The 17,931-nt window shown below is 38.0% G+C and overlaps 1 protein-coding gene across 20 annotated transcripts in view; it reads right to left on the reverse strand.

The window, feature by feature from the left end:
* enc (encore) overlaps positions 1 to 17,931 on the reverse strand; it is a 292,147-nt gene that overhangs the window by 259,100 nt on the left and 15,116 nt on the right. For 5 of the 20 annotated variants that reach the window (XM_067117530.1, XM_067117582.1, XM_067117521.1 and 2 more), the window contains exon 1: positions 7,825 to 8,309. The exons of 10 other annotated variants lie outside the window; for them this stretch is intronic. The gene's annotated coding sequence lies outside the window, so the exon portion shown is untranslated. Of the gene's footprint in view, positions 1 to 7,824; positions 8,324 to 17,931 lie in introns of those variants that run through there. 5 more of the 20 variants (XM_067117563.1, XM_067117470.1, XM_067117632.1 and 2 more) reach the window with 3 other exon arrangements.

Here is a 17,931-nt window from a genome sequence, read left to right on the forward strand (position 1 = left end):
AGACATACACTTCACACAATATAATGCACATCAAAGACAGACACTTCATACAACACCATACACATCAAAGACAGACACTTCATACAACACCATACGCATTTAAATGAGATATGTAATCATACACATCCAAGACACAAACTTCATACAATAGCATTCACATCAAAATGAGACTTGTTAAACAATATTATACACATCAAAGAGAGACACTTCATACGATTTCATAAACATCCATTGCGACACTTCAACAATATCATACACATCAAAAGGAGAAATGTCATATAATATCATGCACATCAAAAAGAAATATGTCATACAATATAATGTCCATCAAAGACATACACTTCATGCAACACCATACACATCAAAATGAGATATGTCATACAATATCATACACATCTAAGACACAAACTACCTACCAATACCATACACATCAAAATGACATTTGTTAAACAACATTACTGTATACACATCAAAGAGAGACACTTCATACAATTTCATGCACATCAAAAGGAGACACATCAACAATATCATACACACCAAAAGAAGTGGCATACAATAGCATACACATCAAAAGGAGAAATATCATACAATTATACTTGTCAAAAGGAGACACGTCATACAATGTCATGCATATCAAAGAAGGACACTTCATACAATATCATACACATCAACAGGAGACACGCAAATTACTTGAAAGAGTATTTATGCTATTTTATGAACAAACAGGACACTGACTAGCGCCCTTGTAAGGCATCTCTGAGTTTCCTTGAATGTAGCTCAAACTACCTTACTGGTAAAAAACGTAAGGACATGACCAGAGGCACCTGATTATAATGCGTGATGATTTAACTGAACATAAAACGCATTTGGTGTGTGTGTGTGTGTGTATGTGTATATATATATATATATATATATATATATATATATATATATATATATATATATATATATATATATATATATATATATATAATTTAAAACTGCATTAAGAAAACATGAAAGCAGGTTTTACTGAACTACTAACACAAAAATCAATATACACCAAATGCCAAAAAGCCAAAAAAAACAGCATAGATAAAAAACCCGGTGTGTTGTCAGGGACTCCATAAAGGTGAAACAATGTAATGTTTTCCTAGAAAATAGCAAAGATAAAAGACTGTGGTGTCAAGGCCTCCATACAGGCAAAACAATGCAACGCTTCTCCAGAAAATAGCAAAGATAAAAGGACGAGTGTGACGCCCAAGTCTCCATAAAGGTTAAAAGAATGTAATGTTTTCCTAAGAAAAATAGTAAAGATAAAAGGCCGAATATGATGTCAAAGCCTTCATAAAGGTAAAATAATGTAATGTTTCTCCAGATAACAGCAAACATAAAAGGCAGAATATGGTGTCAAAGACCCCATACAGGTGAAACAACGCAACGTTTTCCCAGAAAATATCAAAGGTAAAAGGACGAATGTGACGCCAAAGTCTCCATAAAAGTAAAAGAATGTAATGTTTTCCAAAAAAAAACAGCAAAGATAAAAGGCCGAATGTGGCGTCAGACTCCATAATGGCAAAACAAAGTAGTGTTTCTCCAGATAATAGGAAACATTTAAGGCAGAATATGTGTCAAGGACTCCATAAAGGTGAGACAATGCAACGTTTTCCCAGAAAATACCAAAGATAAAAGGCAGAATGCGGTGTCAAAGCCTCCATAAAGGTAAGAGAATGCAATATTCCCTAGGCCACAAGTCAAATAATATACGCAACATTCTTTTGTTAATCTACAATGCTGTTGTATTAACAAAAATATACCTTCGAGTTATTGTTTCATTCCTTAGGATGAAAATCATCAAGGCTATCTAGTTCTCATATCAATTAAGAATGAATTAAGACAACGAAAAGAATGAATTACGACAACAATAAGAATGAATTAAGAATCGACCTCTCCTCACCTCTCTCTGAAAGCAAAATCAATTACAATAGCAATTGAAAAGTAAGAATCCAAGGGCGGATTCTTAATTGCCTCAACACGGATTTCGCAAATGTTATTATAACTTCTGCAATAGGATTCAAATTCATTGTTTATGAATTGTTAGAATTTTAAACCCTTCTTTGTCTCCGTTGGTTGCACTGAGTCAAAAGGCCCACGCCATGCCACCTAGTGCTTTTCAAACCTTATACCACACTTCGGGACCGCCATTAGGCAAGAGCCTGTGCTGGCATATGGCCAGCTTAATCCAAACTAGGAAGATGAAGCCTTCGTGAAACTAAGAGGTGGTAACCACTGCATCTCAGGAGATACGCTGGGAGCCATTAGCCAATCCTCCATCAAAGTCAGAAGGCGTTCGGAAACCTCTCGCTCTGGAACTGGTGTCATCAGTGTTATCCAAGCCCTTCTGATGGTAAGATCTGTCAGGAGGATCAAGATCACCTGACAGAATCCTTAAGTTAAATACCTCCAAGCCCAGCATCTTCCTTTAAGTCATAAAGCTCACTCTGCAGGGACGCCAACATTCTCTTACGATGTTAGTCAATATATATTAGCTCTCTTCATCTCGTTTTTGTCAAAGTAGCCCTCTACTATTAAGAAGAAAGAAATGCGGACACCTGAATAAGAACACTTTTATATGTTACTCAAAATAAACCTCTGAGGACTGACCGCAACCAGAGCTCAACTGAGAGAGAGAGAGAGAGAGAGAGAGAGAGAGAGAGAGAGAGAGTCTTGTACTCTCACTTCCGGTATGAAAAAAAAACAGCCCCCAATTACCCATGGTGTCTTGCCTGAACCAGATGCCTATGACTCTCATTAAACCGTGTGGCGAAAAAATTGTACACAATATCTGAGCTGAAAAAGGAATGTTGTCGAAACGAATGCAACCACTACCTCGAACTCCCCTGGCGAAGCAAATCCGCTCTTCAGGAATAAAATATCTACATGAAAGCTGCATGAGATAACGCCTACAGAAACGTCGAACACACAAAAAAAAAGGCATTGTAGAGGCGCGTGGAGTTTCTCTCTCTCTCTCTCTCCTCTGGCAGCCCTCCAATTAGGAGAGACGTAAGGAAGAAGAGGCTCTGAGGGTAAAAAAAAAACACAAGTGACCACACTCCCTATAAACCCTTTCTACCCGAAAGGACGACCGCGTAATAATATTGCAGGTAAGGATACAGACTTGAGATTTAATCCACGCCTGTACGCTTCTCTCTCTCTCTCTCTCTCTCTCTCTCTCTCTCTCTCTCTCTCTCTCTCTCTCTTTTATATATATATATATATATATATATATATATATATATATATATATATATATGTATATATATATATATATACAGACATAGATAGATAGATACAAGTTATAAACCAGGAGTAAAATCTCTCTCTCTCTCTCTCTCTCTCTCTCTCTCTCTCTCTCTCTCTCTATATATATATATATATATATATATATATATATATATATAGATAGATAGATAAATAGATAGATAGATAGACAGATAGATAGATATACAGACAGATAGACACAAGTTATAAACTAGGAGTAAAATCTATCAAAATTTCCTCCCGGTGCAAATAGAGCAGCTTAGCATGCAAATTCATTTTTTACCCTTCCAAGACGAACAGTTCTTGCAGCACCATATTATAATACAACCTGTCGATCAAAGTATCAATTAATCAATCACTCTATTAATCAATCTACTAGTCAATCCTACCCCATCTCCAAAGGAAAAGGATCGAGTTGCAACAAAACTCAACTGCGTTGCAAGTGCAAAAAAAATAAGAAACAAGTAAAAAAAATGCGTCAAGTGTCTTCAGCGCTATCGAGTTTTCTGTACAGCGTATAATCAAGGCCACCGAAAATCGATCTATCTTTTGGTGGTCTCGGTATAATGCGCTGCAGCCCATGAAACTTTATCCACGACCCGATAGTGGCCTATCCTATAGCGTTGCCAGAAGCGCGATTGTGGCTAACTTTAACCTTAAATAAAAAAAAAAAAACTACTGAGGCTAGAGGGCTGCAATTTGGTATGTTTGATGATTGGAGGGTGGATGATCAACATACCAATTTGCAGCCCCCTAGCCTCAGTAGTTTTTAAGATCTGAGGGCTGATAGAAAAAGTGCGGACAGAATAAAGTGCGGACGGACAGACAAAGCCGGCACAATAATATTCTTTTACAGAAAACTAAAAACTGGAGCGGGGGCAGGGGAGGGAGGTTTAGAGAATAGTGTGCAGCCCAGAACTGCACCTTTAACACAGAGACATCAAAGATCACCGCCGGTTACAACATCAAGAAAACTTTACAAGGCTAAATCTCGATCACAACAACCCGGTACACAAATGTCATTGTAAAAAATAACCGGTTTTATTTTAGAGATCGTATATCAAAAGCAAGCTCTGCAGTCATACTATTCAAGGAAAGAGTAAAAAATTTAGAAATACGCTGATGTGTTAAAAAGGTTAGCAAAGGTGAAAACTATCATTAAGAGCGCTCTGAGGTGGTCTGGACATGGGGAGAAAATGCGACAGTTCTGATTAGATGGATTGAGGAGGTGTTGGGATGAAGGGCCTTGATTGCGGCAAAGCTAAAAGAGACTAGAGCAGTGTGTTTGTAGGGAAGACACGGTACTGATGAGTCTTTCCTGAGAATTTACGGAACTTCTGACGCTGTGGATGTTTTCTGCAGAAGGGATCATCCTTGATTTAGCACCTACTGGAGGAATTTGCTGGTGACAATCTTTTTTGTAGTATAACTTCTATTGTGTAAAATAATTTACTGGTGTGTGTGTGTGTGTGTGTGTGTATGTGTATGTGTATGTATGTGTATATATATATATATATATATATATATATATATATATATATATATATATATATATATATATATATATATAAAGTACACTTTTGAATGCAAGCCTATATCTCAGAGGAAATAAACGAAGAAGCTTTCACCTCTGATGGCAGGATTCGAACCAACACAATGACCCATGGGCTACAGGTAAACAAAGGAAATTCTCTCAGTAAAATCTATGAAAACAATGAAAGAAAAATTATAATATACATAAATGTATAAATGTGTGTGTTTACATATCCAATCTGACCATCTGACACAAAGGTAACGGGTATAAAGGTATCCTGATGCTTCCGGTTAATTAATGATTTTTAAATCACGACTTGATGTGGAAGTTATTTTTGCATTTCCCAATGACCTGCTTTAGCAAAAGCGATTGCTTTCGCCCTGGTGTCAATATCACACAAATACAGGCACCATTTGATGTAAGGTTCTCTACCAAGGGTTCCACAACCCTCCCGATCAATCTCATACTTTTTCCTTTCAGCTCTTTGGATTGACGTAGCCTATATCCGCGTGTGCTAACTGTTAGCAATGCGAAAACAGCAGAGTACAGACAAACAACTCGAGAGTTAGAAGTAAAAGAAAAATAAAGTTAGCACAGGTAAAAGGAAGGATCAGTGTCTACAGGTTAATTAGGTCATGTGAGGAAAAAAAGGGGGGGGAGGAAGCGAATTTTGTGAGGAAGACGGAAGAGAATTCGTCCAAAAACCCAACGAGTTCGACAGAGACCAAAATACGGAGCTGCTGCGATTTGTACGGACCATGTGACTGTCTTCAATGCCCTCGAAGTAATGTGAGTTTCACAGTCGGCTACAGACGAGTCTTCTTTAGAAGTGGCCCATACGAAATGGGGACAGTTATTTTCCTTTCTTTCCGTCGCTGAATTTTTCTGCAAGACACGCGTGCAAAATCAATAATTAAGAGAAGGTGCACAGGTGAAGAGAGCCGATGTCACGTGTGTAGGAAATCCACAGAGGTTTACAATTAGTAAGAGGCTAATGGACACTAAAAAAATATCCTAAAAACTTCCAAGCGTGTGGAAAAACTGATACGCAAGGTGCAACGCAGTCAAGCAAGATAGGGGTGCGCGCGTGTGTGTGTGTGGGGGGGGGGGGAGGTTGGGAGGGGTGATGTAACTGTTGATACGGTTTCTGTATATCTTCAAGCAGCGACTGGAGAAATTAACTCGGCCTTTCAGTGTTAATGAATTATTCTTTAAAAAAAATAATACCTGATGACGTATACACGCAGACCAGGAATAGTAAGTGCTTGCAAGAATAAAGAGTGGATGTATACGTAAACATAACGATGGATAAAATATACATAAAAGACGGTTGGCATTCTCTGATGAGCCAAAAATGATACTGGAAAAACCAAGTCCCCAAAAGGTGATTAATTTTCCATCCTAAAATCATCGTATCTCCCAATATTGTTCTGACAATCCTGGAGAAGAAAAACTACCAAGCAACCACAATCGATGCAAAGTTACCGCCTTCAATGACGTTTACGAACATCATAACAGAGGAATTCAGCTATGATGTCGCTACCGTCCTACCCTATAATACTTGAAAATCATCCAAATACAAAGTTGTGTTGACATGCGTAAGGGCCTACCTACCGCCAGGTATCACACGTCGCCTCGTGGTCTACTATCCTGAATACCTATCCGAGTGTTTACGAAGGAACAAACGCAAACCATCTAACTATTTGTAATTGGAGCGAGTGGACCCACGGACTATCACTGCCTTTCACGATGCCTGATGTACTTGTTTTTTTCATTAGTTTATTTTTTCAAATTATTTCTTCCATTTTTTTTTTTATTTAAGACAAATTTCATTTAGTTTTCACCAAGAGGAAAGTACTCGTAGAATATTTTCTTGTTTTGAATTAGATTATTATTATTATTATTATTATCATTATTATTATTATTATTATTTCTTAAATTTTTTATTTATAACAAATTTCTCCAGCTTTGACCCAGAAAAAGTACTCGTAATATATTTTTCTTGAGATTGGTAGTAGCGATTAATCGATTAATCTAAACAAAGAAACATTGAAACGAAAATCTAATTATGTGAGAATGATTTAAAATATTTGAAAAAATATATATTAAAAAATCCTCGGTATCATAACAGGGCTCACAGTTTATCCTTCAGTTCACCGAAATGAAATAGAATAAAGTTACGTCAAAATCACCCCAAGCTAAACAGACAATAACAAGAGTCGTCTTGGCAAGGACAATAATCATTATAAAAAGGGTCAAGGTGGAATAGCAAATAAACGAGATAATGAACAGAATGCAAACAGTATCTCTCTCTCTCTCTCTCTCTCTCTCTCTCTCTCTCTCTCTCTCTCTCTCTCTCTCTCTCTCTCTCTCTCTCTCTCATATACGCATCTATGTATGTATGTATATAAATGTGTAAACATACTTTGGTGCAAGTGCTATATAACAAAGAATGTCTCTCTCACCGGGTGAGTGTACATGTACAGTGCATTGCTATGCAACACAAAGAAGCGAAGAGGAAGCACTCAGGCTCATTTACATATATATATACATATACATACATACATGCATATACATATATATAAATATACATATATACATACATATATGCATATGTATATGTATATGTATAGGTATATGTATATGTGTGTGTGTGTATATATATATATATATATATATATATATATATATATATATATATATATATATATATATATATATAAAATACATGTGTACAACGTGATAACCCCATCAGCGTCACATCCACGAAACAATCAGAGCGATTATTTCCACCGACTATCAAAGCCGCCACCAGTTGTGCAATGACCAGAGGAATAAAGAGGAAAAAAAAAATCTTGTTATTCTCACTGCAAGTAAAACAACAGAAGCGAGACTTAAAAAAAAAAAGAAGCATTTTGCGCACGTGAAAAAAAACAAAAAAGCATCACGACTGTGGTGGTGGTGTAGGTGAGGTTGCTGGCCTTACTTACCTAGAGATATCAACAAGACGATGAGCTGGTTCGGCGAGTGATGAGATGATGGTTGGTATCAAAGATGATGATAAGGATGACGATGAAGGCAAGGGAAGAAGAAGAAGGAGGAGGAGGAGGAGGAGGAGGAGGAGAAGGAAGAGGAGGAGGAGGAGGAGGAGGAGGAGGAGGAGGAGGAAGAGGAGGAGGAGAGAGGCAGCAGCATATAACAGAAGCACACAGCAGAAGTAGCAGAATTCTCTTCTCTCCTCTTGAGGGGAGCAGGCAGCAGTAGTGATTGTGGCCAGTAGAGAAATAGAGGGAGAGAGAGAGAGAGTGTGTGAGCGTGTGTGAGACAGCCAGAGGTAGTATTAGTAGTAGTAGTAAATATAGTAGCAGTAGTAGTAGTAGTAGCAGTAGTAGCACAGTAGTAGTCCCGTGACGCAAAAAAAACGATTCTCCAACACCAACGTTCGTCCAGTCACCAACACAGCCAGTGAGACACTGACCTAATCCTGTCGGCGGCACAGTGCCACCCGTAAACTTAACCCCCCACCCCACCCCACCCCACCATTCCCTACTCCCTCCCATTTCCTCTCTCCAAACGCCCCCATCCCCCCCATAATCACCCACACCCCATCGCACCCCATTCCATCTCCTCCTCCCCCACCTCCCTCCAACCAAATTCATCCCTCCTTTCCTTCCTCCATCTCTCTTTCTCCCTCTCCCTCTTTCTCTCTTGAATTCCCTCCCCCTCCCCCTCACCCTTTTCCCTGACAGAACCTCCCAGCGCACACGCAAGCCACGCGCCCACAGCTCCTGCCCACGTAGTTGCCTTACCTCTTTCTACTTCTCCCACTCTCCCCTCCCTTCCTCTCTCACCCATTCTTCCTCCCCCTCCTCCCACCGCCTCCACACCACCACCACCACTACTCTCCTCCACGTCCTCCTCCTCCTCCACCACTACTGCACCTCTTCTTCCTCCACCTTCTCTACCCACACCCCCGCTAACCTGTAATGCTCAATCCCCTCTCCCAGTTCCGACTACCACGCCCCTTCCTCCTCCACCACCACCTCCTCTCTCTCTCTCTCTCTTTACCACCAATTACAACAAAAATGTGAAAACATCCTGTTTTCCAATCTTGAAGTCGAAAGGAAAATTAAAAATGACAAAAAAAAAAAAAGCAGATTGATCTGAAGCGCGTGAAAACAATCAAGAGATCGTCCCAACTCCGATAAAAGAACCTCCTTTCTTACTCATTATCCCACCTCTATGCTCTCCCTTCTCCTTCCTCGCCACCCCCCCTCCCTCCCTCCCTCAACCCCCACCCCGCTTAAAATCAGCCAGCAGCATTTCACAATTACAAACTGCGAGGAATATGAATGTAACTCCCCTCCATCTCTTTTTTTTTTTTTATTTACTTTTCTTTTCGTTGACAGAGTTGGCTGGCCTGCACTGCAATGATCAGACAACTGAACTGAATTGAACTGAATATAGAATTTAGGCCAAAGGCCAAGCACTGGGACCTATGAGGTCATTCAGCGCTGAAATGGAATTTGACAGTAAAAGGTTTGAAAGGTGTAACAGGAGGAAAACCTCGCAGTTGCACTATGAATTAATTGTCAGGAGAGGGTGGAAAGGAAGATGGAAGAAAGAGAATATGGAAGGAGGTACAGTAAAAGGAACGAAAGGGGTTGCAGCTAGTGGCCGAAGGCACGCTGCAAAGAACCTTAAGTAATGCCTACAGTCCACCGCATGAGGTGCACTGACGGCCTTACCCCACCTACGGGGAGGATCAGACCACGACAGGAAGGGTTTCTGAGGAAATGGGGATATAAATGTGAGGAGGAGAAGGAGGAAGTATATAGGAAGATGAGAAGGAAAAGAGGAATATTATCTAAGACACGATGATAAAATAAGACAGAGCAAGAGGACTCCAAGAAAATCAAAAGAAGCAATTTAAAGAGATAAAGTCTACTCAATTATTTATCAAGTATAGAAACGAGTTTATTTTTTAGTTAACTAGGCAAACAACTGTCACTCCTCCTCTCCCGTAAGCCAAACATTTTCTCTGCGTGACCGTGGTGATCACTGATTCAATTCAAACTCTTAGCGTAACATCTGATTTTGACAGGTTTATCCATGCTTGAAATTCAAAATGTAGGGGTTTAATGTTCGAATAATATTTTTGCTCTCCTGACTGCCAATTCCATACTCCGTGCTTGAACTTGTGAGAGAGAATTGAAGGCTCAAGATTTCTTAGAAGATACTGAGTAGTTTAGCCTTAATAAAAGCTAAAGGAAATTACTGGAGATGCAATGATTATACAGAGTTGTGGATGCCTAAGAGAGAGAGAGAGAGAGAGAGAGAGAGAGAGAGAGAGAGAGAGAGAGAGAGAGAGAGATCACTACAGGGTAAAGAACTTTCACCAGGAGGGTACAGAGCCAGAACTACACACACACACACACACACACACATATATATACATATATATAGAGAGAGAGAGAGAGAGAGAGAGAGAGAGAGAGAGAGAGAGAGAGAGAGAGAGAGAGAGAGATCTTACCATTAGCAGTCATCTGGCTGAACACCATTCAGAAATAAGTTACAATACAATGGTTATACAACGCCAACATAAAAAAGCTAATGAAATGCTGTTTAACCAGCACTAGATACAGAATAATTATATGCCACATGCTGAACGCCAAGCTAAAAGAATGAGAAAGCTAAATGGAGATAAACAAACAAGCTACGCAATATTCCATGACACTGACACCCGAAGCAGGTAATAAATAGAGATCCATCTTCACCTAAGAAACTCAAAATTCGAGGAAATGAGACACTCAGAATTCAAGGACCGCTCCATTCCTCACGAGAACATCTCGAGTGCTCATTATACCATTATTTATGTAACCTAACTTATGCGTGAATGATTTGTGGAGACGTTTCCTTCAAAAATAAGTTCAAAGGCGCTTCTTCTCTCTCTCTCTCTCTCTCTCTCTCTCCTAATGACTCGTAATCTGTTGCAAATCTAGAGGACCCCCTCTCCCATTGAAGTTGCATAATGCTTGCACTGTATTTGCAAATGTATCTTAGCCCCCACGCTATAAACTGGCCGATCGACAGTTTGAAAGTCTCTCTCTCTCTCTCTCTCTCTCTCTCTCTCTCTCTCTCTCTCTCTCTCTCTCTCTCTCTCTCTCTCTCTCTCTCTCTCTCTCACACACACACACACAAACACATGCGCATAAATATATGTCTTAGTGATGTTTCCATTAAAAGCATTACATAAAATACTGGCTACTACTAATATTCCTATTCCCACTAACAGTATTATTATTATTATTATTATTATTATTATTATTATTATTATTATTATTATTATTATTATTATAAATTTGCATATACGTACATAAAAGAAAAGATGACCAAATCACTAAGCAATCCAGTTAGACTACAGAAAAGAAATCCATCAGGCGAAAAAAAAATATATAAAAATCAGAGTGAAGAAAAAAACACAGTATTACAAACGAAACTAGAATACCAAACGAAACCAAAAAAGAAATAAATTAAACTTTCAGCAAATACATAAATAATCAAAATGAGAAAATGGAAAACAAAGAACCACACCGGTTTACACCAGAACTGCAGTTTCTCGTTAGGGTCTACATATGTCAAGGGACGTATGAAATGATTTTGCAAGCGATATGAAAAGTACAAAACAAAGTATGCTATCTGCTACTAAGTACACAAACAGCCAAAAATCCAGATTTCATAACAGGCGAGATGGTTTCCGTAGCCACAAATGGTCAACCTTGACTTCTCTCGCAAAAGCTAACAATCTCGAAAAGGTCGCCCAATGAATATATCTGACAAATTTGATCAGATTAGGTTGGCCCGTTCTCCATGACAGTTTTTTTTTTCTCCAGTAGATATGTGAAATCTAATCTAGGGAGTTTATCAGATTCTTCAGCTTCACCTAGAATCATCATTTGTTACTTTGATGTGCAAATTTCTCATGAAAAGACACGAAATGTCATTGATTGTGTGTGTATATATATATATATATATATATATATATATATATATATATATATATATATATATATATATGTGTGTGTGTGTGTGTGTGTATGTATGTATGTATGTATGATATATAGATATATATATATATATATATATATATATATATATATATATATATATATACATATACACACATATACAGACAAACTATATACATCTACACATACATACATACACATATATACATATATCTATATAGATATATATATACATACATAAATATATACATATCTATATATACATATTCATATGTGTGCGTGTGTGTGTGTGCAGACGTGTGTATAGCCTGTCAAAAAAGAGCCATATGAAATCAATCAACAAAAAGAGGAACTAAAAATGATAGATCGTCCGCACCTACGGCACAGGGGAGAGCACAACAGCTCTTAAAGAAGAAGACCTGTTACCTCTCAAACGTCAGAGCATCTTAAAACGTCAGAGCAACTCAAACGTCACGACAACATCATCACCATCCATAGCTTCATCGCCAGTGTAACAGTGAAGGGAAGAAATGGAAGAAAGGGGAAAAATTTTTTTTAATGGAAAAGGGAAAAAAGGGGAGAAACAGTATCTGATGCTGGAAATAACAGCTGACACTTCACGAGAAGCAGTGCTTGCAAGCAACCAGGTGATAAACATGGCTCTTTTTTTTTTTTCAATGAGGCAACGCCTATTTCTTTCTGCTCGGGTAAAATGTGAACAGTGGACTTCTGCAAGTTAGGTAGAACGTGGCTCTTCACCAGCCTTGACTGACATTTTATATATATATATATATATATATATATATATATATATATATATATATATATATATATATAGACAGATAGATATATATATATACCATACCATATATATATATATATATATATATATATATATATATATATATATATATATATATATATATATATATATATAAGTATACATATATACATATATATGTGTGTCTTATTTACTGTAACCTAACAGTGTTCAATGATGTTCAAATTATATACATGAGAAAACCTTATATTTTCATTGACAATCTTAACGCCTGCAAAAATTGTTTTTATGCATCCTTAACTGCAATGCATATTATATATATATATATATATATATATATATATATATATAAAATATAATATATGTATATATGTACGTATGTATATATATACAGATTTCTTCGTTTGAAAAATATCAGTCTCTCACCCAGCCGAGAATTACCAACCCTTTGCTTCACTCATTCTTCAAACAGCTACATCTCTTCAATCTCCTAATCTTCCAAAAAAAAAAATGCTACCACTTTTTCCACTTCAGCAGGTAAACCGTATCGCTTTCCCTAATTATCTGATTAAATCGAAATGCGTCGCTTTCTCTGTCTCCTCCTCCGACAGAAATCTTCATTCTCCAATTTAATATGCAAATTATACCGATCCACTAATTAAATCAAAATGCTTTACTCCAAGAATCTCACTAAGACAATTTTCTTTTTTAATTCTCCACTTCAGAAGACACTGAAGGTTGAGGCTCGTACTCAGTTAAAAAAGGGAACCTCAACCATCCCTAAGCTTAAGTCAGTTCCATCACAATTCCAAAAGGAAATGGAATTGGAATATAAAATTTAGGCCAAAGGCCAAACGCTGGGAACTATAAGGCCATTCGGCGCTGAAAGGGAAACTGAGAGTAAGAAGGTTTTTTAAAGGTGTGACAGGTGGAAAACCTCAAAGCAGTTGCACTAAGAATCAATTGTTAGGCGAGGGTGGGAAGTAAGATGGAAGGAAGAGAATATGAACGGAGGTACAGTCAAAGGAATGAAAGGGGCTGTAGCTAGGGGTCGAAGGGACGCTGAAAAGAAAGCTGCCACGTTCTTCTGGCACTGTGACGTCACGGACTCCTTCTTGCTCAAGGGCACCCATTAACCATTTCTCTACTTCCGCGTCTTCCTTACAACACCTCGCACTGAAAAGTGTTATTCATCCAGCAGAGGATTTATATATCATTTTTTCTGGGTATACCAAAATGTGGCACTTTTCCAAAGTATTTTCCCAAAAGCTTACCTTGTCAAAGGCGCCATTTCTTCACTGACAACTAATTACTATTACTCTGCTTTCTCACTCAAAAAAACGCCACATCCACAGTATCTATTTAATCGAAGGGAGATTTACTTCCTTACGTAACTAACAATTCTTAGCTAAATAGGTGTTACTGGTGATCCTGTCAAAACATCTGACAAAAAAAAAAAACTAAACTTCAACCTCTAAGGTATTTCATTTTGCTTTAATTAATATTTGTTTTCCTTGCGGAGACCTTCCTCTTGATAGAAAAGAAAATTTTGGTGAGGATGAGATGGACCACAGTAATTGGGCAGAATGGAATGGGATAGAAAATAAAATTAAGGCCAAGCACTTGGACCTATGAGGTCATTCAGCGCTGAAAGGGAAAATGGAGAGTAAGAAGGTTTTCAAGTTGCACCAGGAAAGTTGGAACAGAAGGAAAACCTTGCAGCTGCACCGAGAAGCAATTGTTAGGAGAGGGTGGAAAGAAAAAATTGAACGGAGGTGCAGTAAAGGGAATGAAAGGGGTTGCAGCTAGGGGACGAAGGGACGCTGCAAAGAACCTTGAGTAATGCCTGCAGTGCACCGCGTGAGGTGCACGGACGTCACTACCCCCATAAAGGGAGTAGTCGAGTAGAGCAAGAATTTTCAAGAAAAAGTTAACGCACGAAATAAATTCCACCTGGAATTCATCAACTGCTTCGTGCTGGAACACAATACAGGCCAGAACGCAACGTAGAGACTCCGAAGCACTGGAATCATGGAAAGAAGAATCAGCCATGAAATTGGTCTATTTATGATGACATTATTTTAACAGACTAATCAGAATGGAAGAAAGAAGTAAAGCTAGAATTGTAAGAGGTAATAAGATTTTTTTTTTTGGCAAAGGACCAGTTTTGGGGGAAGGTAAAATATTACATAATTCTAGATTATACGAATACCTTACCTTTTGGAGTTAAGAAGCTCGACACAGCAATTTCTTCAATATTTTAAAGAGGAATGAATGGCATATGACAGACAGACTAGACTGACATATGTACCTGCTCCCTTAATTAGATGGTTACAGAGAAGAAGCAGTCAAACCAGTTATCAACATAAGTGAAAATTTTAAGATCATGCCCTCACGTCATAATCCGCTATGAGATCTAGGATACTGGTATCAAAGCAATAGCTCCTCTCATAATGAAAAGTCAAAGTTATGAATATCTGATGCACAGTCGTAACCATCAGGAACAATTTTTGAGATAATTTTATTGATAGGAATATAATGCCCGAGGGGACTGAGATTTCCAGCTTAAAGTAAAACCATACCAAACATGAAAAAAATTTCCCTGGTGAAAAGTTTAATGGCAATTTTTTTACAAAACAAATCATGAAACAAGTTCTGTAATAAAACTGTCGACATTTAATACAGAGAGAGAGAGAGAGAGAGAGAGAGAGAGAGAGAGAGAGAGAGAGAGAGAGAGAGAATTTCCATCTTAAAGTAAAACCATACCAAACAGGACAAAATTTCCATGGTGAGAACTTTAATAACAATTTTTTTACAAAACAAATCATGAAACAATGTCTGTAATGAAATCGTCGACATTTAATACAAGGAGAGAGAGAGAGAGAGAGAGAGAGAGAGAGAGAGAGAGAGAGAGAGAGAGAGAGAGAGAAATCATAGGGGGATTAGGTTGCGTAATATGTATGGAAAGGTCTTTCTTTCGATTCATTTTAAAATGCCTCCGGGGGAAAGGGTGGGGGTCATAAAATCTGAACATTTCTTTAAATAAAAAAGGTATCTCACAAAAAACTCCAATTTCACATAATGAATCCCCTTAATCGACGAAAGGAAAAACTAACTAAACGCTCTTTTAGCTTTTCAAATGGTTCGTTTGGATAAGAGTCAGCAAAACTTGAAAAGTTTATGAATTCTCAAAGAAAATCTCTAATATAGAGCAAAACGTAAGGAAATTCAGAGCAGAAAGAATCAAATGGTGACTCCATAACACCCTTGGCCCTCCCAGCCGCCCTACCTACACACAGACACACACACACACACACACACTCTACCTTCCCCTAACATTAAACCGTAACTGATTGAATTGCATATGTGATTTACGAGGTAATAAAGGTACCCATACATTACATTCCAGCGACCTAGTTTTCAGCACGGAGCAGGTCAGGTCTCCCACACAGAGCGTGCTCGCGCGCGTGCGCACAAACACACACACACACACACACACACACACACACACACACATTCACAAGGCCACAAGGTCAGTGGAACATGAAACGAATAAAGAGAGTCGTTAGCGTCATTCACACCCAAGGCTTGAAAACCATTTCCACCCCTCTCAAAGGCCCCTTGCATAGTAACCCCACCCCTTCCCCTGACCCCCTCCCCTACCGAAAAGGGAGAGCCTTGGAATACCCAGTACATTAGCAAAGGGGAAGGAAAGGAAAAGGTCTGCAAGGAACTCAAAAGTGGGATTAACGAGAACAGGATGCGTCGAACTGTGCTGAAAAAATGAGGGGGGACTTACAAAGTATTTCAGGTATTACAAGTTGTATCATCTTTGTAGTATATATATATATATATATATATATATATATATATATATATATATATATATATATATATATATATTTACATATGTATACATTTATATATATATATATAATATATAAATATTTACATAAACAGAAGATACGGTCGGGTGGAAATTGAAACAGTGTTGTGAAAGATCTTACGCCTATATCTTAAGACATTTTCAAAAGCTGGAAAATGCCTTCAAAGCATAAGATCTTCCACTCAACTGCTTCAGTTCCCTCGTGTCCAAATCCTCTATTTATATTTCATATCGTCAGGGGTTTCTTTTAGTCACCTCAGTGCCAGCTATTGGAATGGAATACAGAATTTAGGCCAAAGACCAAGCACTGCGACTTAAGAGGTCATTCAGCGCTGAAACGGAAACTGACAGTCAAAAGGTCTAAAAGGTGTAACAGGAAGAAAACCTCGCAGCTACACTGAAACAATTGTTAAGAGGGTGGAAAGTACGATGGAAGAAAGAGAATACGAACGGAGGTACGGTAAAACGAATGAAAGCGGTTGCAGCTAGGGGCCGAAGGAACGCTGCAAAGAACCTTAAGCAATGCCTACAGTCCACCGCATGAGGTGCACTGACGGGTGTATCTCAGTAGCAGCTTATCGCAGCAATGTATTAAATAAATCTACGCTCGCTGCTTGCCATGTTTCATTACTTCAGCTTTCTCTCATTAATGAAAAAAAGCGACGGGCTGTAGAACTGTTAAAAGAGGATAGTGTAAAGATATTATTATTATTATTATTATTATTATTATTATTATTATTATTATTATTATTATTATTATTATTTCTCGAAAAATCAAAAGCAACAACAGCTCCTACAAAAAACCAGCATCAACAAAAGAACATTTAATTAGAAATTAGTTTTTCTACCAATGCACAACCCAGAGGAACGAATATCATAATTATTAAGAGAGTGAAGACAATACATAATAAAAATGGCAGTACAAATAATGAAAGAAAAGGGGTACGTACGAACACTGAAGCTGTACGTAGCCTAACTGATAACAAAAAGGAATTTTTTGAAATTCTTAAAAACCAAACTCAACAATCGACCAAGCACTCTCGAATCAGTATTGTACAATAAAAGAATTGGCTCTGAGATCTCGGTCATTTCCAGAGTAAATATGCCTCGCTGTTGAACTTCTCCAAAGTTCCAGAGGTCCTTTATTCCTCACGCCGTTGGACTGTGGAACAGTCAGGATGAGGATGTCGTGTAATTGGGATTCAGAAGTTCATGCAAAGATGCAATACACTGCTAGCCCAACACAATTCTCTTTGCGTTTTTAAAATTTGCTTACATTTTTTATCTATTTATTTTGTTAATTTGTTTCTTTATTTTTTTAAAAAGTGATCCATTCTTTATTTACTTCCCATTGCCTTCTGTTGATTATGAAATTTAGGTCTTGAAGACCAAGTGCCGGAAC

This window comes from Macrobrachium rosenbergii, chromosome 2 (assembly GCF_040412425.1).
Source record: "Macrobrachium rosenbergii isolate ZJJX-2024 chromosome 2, ASM4041242v1, whole genome shotgun sequence".
Lineage (NCBI taxonomy): Eukaryota > Metazoa > Arthropoda > Malacostraca > Decapoda > Palaemonidae > Macrobrachium > Macrobrachium rosenbergii.